The following is a 3603-nucleotide window of genomic DNA, read 5'->3' as shown; positions in this document are numbered from 1 at the left end:
AGAGAAGCTGTATTTGGAGAAGGCTTTAAAAGACCTTTATTTTTTTTCTTTTGGTTGCATGTGGGGTTTTTTTGTTATCATATCTAAGAATTTTTTAACTATTTACTGCCATATTTTGAAGTAATATAATTATAATATTATTTCATTAATCATCAACACTATCCAAGGCCCAATTGTGGAAGATGTGAATTTAACACTGTCAACTCTTTTTCATTCTCCTACTACAATTAAATCACTGCTAGGTTTGAATACGGCTTTATCCCTTCCAAAACTTTATTTGTTGTTGAGACAGGGTCTCACTACATAGTTCAAACTGTTCTTTTTTTTTTTTTTTGTATTTTAGGGAAAGGTCGGTCTACAGTTCAGGGTCTCACTACTAGATTGGACTCCGTAGTGATCCACCTATTCACAACCTTCCAAGAGCTGGGATTACAGGTGCGCACCACCATCAGTGCTGGGGGGGGGGCTGGCACGGCAGGCCCAGGGATCAAACTCCTGGTCCCTGTGCCTGTTTGCAGGTGCTCTAATCCACTAAACTATTTGGCCGGTCCTCAAACTGGTCTTAAACTCCTTTATGTAGCCCCAGGTGGCCTCAAACTCCCAGTGATCCTCCTGCCTCAACCTCTCAAGTGCTGGGATCACAGGTGTGTGCCACCACACCCAGCATAACTCGATCTTGAAGAGTGACTAATGCTTTTCTCAAGGGAGTGGATTCATTTTTTTGTAGAAGTTCATTCATTATCTTGGGAGCTCATTGTTGCAGCATGGCACTGCCCTCACTGTCTCTTCCACATACGTGTACTTGTTTTTCCACTCCTCCTAAATAAGAAGAATAGTGTGAGGCTCTCATCAGATGCTGGCACCAACCACCTGGACCTCCCAGCTTCCAGAACTGTGAGCTAAATAAACCTCTGTTCTTTGTAAGTCAGCCAGTCTTAGATATCCTAATATAGTAACAGGAAGCAGACTATGACAATCATTTTTAGTACATTTTTTCTTTCTTTGAATGTGTCCCCACCAAAAAAAAATGATAGGTTAGAAATGTAATCCCCATGGCACAGTTAAGAGGTGGGCCTTTTGGGAAGTGGCTAGGCTGTGACCTATCATTTCTAACCTATCATTTTTTTTTGGTGGGGACACATTCAAAGAAAGAAAAAATGTACTAAAAATGATTGTCATAGTCTGCTTCCTGTTACTATATTAGGATATCTAAGACTGGCTGACTTAGCAAAGCACAGGGACCGCGGTTCAATCCCCCAGCACCACATGCCAGCGGGCCCCGCCCCCTGGTAGGCTGAGCTGGCCACACACACACACACACACACACACACACACACAATAAATGTAAAATAAATAAATAAAATAAATTTAAAAATGATTGTCATAGTCTGCTTCCTGTTACTATATTAGGATATCTAAGACTGGCTGACTTACAAAGAACAAATTTTAAGCCAGTCTGAACTACATAGTGAGTTCAAGGTCAGTCTGAACTGCATAGTGAGACTCTCTCTCAAAAGGGATAGGGAGGTTTCTCCAGCTACTTGTATGTCTCCTTTCTTAGTTAACTTTTTATTTTTCATTTGCATACTTTTCAATGTGATGATTTCTTTTCTCTCTCTCTCTCTTTTTTTTTTTTTTTGGCAGAACCAGGGATTGAACTCAGGGCCTTGTGCTTGCCGGGTAAGTGCTTATTTTACTGAGCCATCTCCCAGCCCCAATTTCTTATTCCTCTCAACTGTTCAACACAATTATATCTCTTTAAAAAATTATTTATTGGGTGTTAACTGGGTAGCACATGTGTAGAATCCCAGCCATCCAGGAGGCTGAGGCAGGAGGATCACAAGTTCAAGATTATCCTGGACAATTTGGTGATGTCTTGCCTCAAAGTGTAAAATAAAAAGGGCTCCAGTGTAGGTCCAAGGTAGAGTGTTTACCTAAGATGCAGACAGCCCTGGGCTTGATCCTTAGTGCTGCAATAAATAAATAACTTCTTGGGGTAAAATTTATATAACAGAAAATTAACTACTTTAAAGAGAGCAATTTAAGTTAATACATTCACAATTCTCAAAGCCTCTTAATACCTTTTTCCATTTTTTTTTTAATTTTTTTAACATTTATTTATTGTGGGGGGGGGCCCAGCTCAGCCCACCAGGGGGCGCAGCTGGCTGGCATGTGGTGCTGGGGGATCGAACCGCGGTCCCTGTGCTTTGCCAAGCTTGCTCCAAGTAGGTGCTTTAGACCACTGAACCATCTCTCCAGCCCACTTTTTTCCATTCTTTACAAATTTTATTCCAAAAAATGGGGTCTGTGTGAGATTTAAAGTGTCCATGGAGAGTGACTATTATCATTACAATAAAGTGTTCAGTGGGACAGAAAAGACAAGGACCCAATTCACTAGTCACGTCTTATTTCTCCATTGTGCAAGTTTTTAATTTTATTTTATTTTGTATTTTAGGGAAGGGTCTACAGGGTGTTCAGGGTCTCACTACTAGATAGGGCTCGTAGTGATCGCCTGTTTACAGCCTCCCAAGAGCTGGGATTACTGGCATGCACCACTATGCCCAGGCTCAATTGCTGTCTCAGTGTGCTCCAGGGGTGGGACCAGCACAGCAGGCTAGGGGATCAAACCCTGGGCCCCTGCGTCTGCATGGAGGTGCTTTAATCCACTGAGGTATTTAGCCAGCCCTGCAAGTTATTTTTAAAAAAGCCTTCTTGGACTCAGAAGAGCAGAGCAATGTCTACACTGAATGCCCCACTTGAGTTATGAAATCCTGGATGTCACCTCCTATTCTTTTCTTTCTGTTCTTTTTCTTCTCACGCTCATCTTTAGCTTCTTCTCCCTCATGTTTTTTTGATCAACTGTTTGACTTACTTCTGCTTGAGGACTCTGATCATGGTCTTCCCATTCTCTCCAGTTAATGTAGCGATTTCCACTTTCCCAGCAGAGAGCTTACTAATGTCCATGGTCTTGTTCAGCACTTTGATAGCTAAGGCCAGCGCAGACTTCAGAGTCATTTCTCCTTCTTTCTAATCCTGTTTCAACATTGACATGGCTGCAACACTGTTGTTTCCAAAGCTTGTGCTTTCCAGCCCCCATAATTTCCACTGGGGTCACTCTGATAGAGCCGAAGGCCTAATGCTTATTCCAGGCAATGTACAGCAATGAAACAACAAAGTGGCGCTTTCCTCCAAACTATGTATAGGCCTGTCTGATATCACACAGTGCTGTAATGAACTGCTCTCAAGAAATTGGCTCCTGATATTGTTTTGTTGTTGTTGTTTTTGGTGGAACTGGGGATTGAACTCAGGTCCTTGTGCTTGCCAGGGAAGCGCTTATTCCACTAAGCCCTCTCCCCAGCCCCTGGCTCCTGATATTGTAATAAATACCTTTATGCAATGAGCTTCAGTTCATTAGTGAGAATGTTATCATTAGACGTTATACCTGCCACACTGCAAGCCGTGTCCTCATTGAGCTTATAAATGTTTTCAGAGAAAAAGACCCCATCAAGAAGCTTTTAAGGGGGCTGGGGAGATGGCTCAGTGGAATAAGCACTTCCCTGGCAAGCGCAAGGGCCTGAGTTCAATCCCCGGTTCCTCAAAAAA

At 42.4% G+C, this 3603-nt stretch overlaps 1 pseudogene; it reads right to left on the bottom strand.

The window, feature by feature from the left end:
• Nucleotides 1–2738: 2738 nt before the first annotated feature.
• The window catches only part of LOC101571799, a 7212-nt pseudogene continuing 6347 nt past the window's right edge, over nt 2739–3603 (bottom strand).

The sequence above is a fragment of the Octodon degus genome, unplaced genomic scaffold (assembly GCF_000260255.1).
Source record: "Octodon degus isolate 3935 unplaced genomic scaffold, OctDeg1.0 scaffold00130, whole genome shotgun sequence".
Classification (NCBI taxonomy): Eukaryota; Metazoa; Chordata; class Mammalia; order Rodentia; family Octodontidae; genus Octodon; species Octodon degus.
Note: the sequence above shows the minus strand (reverse complement) of the source record. Positions and strands in the feature narration are given on the sequence as shown.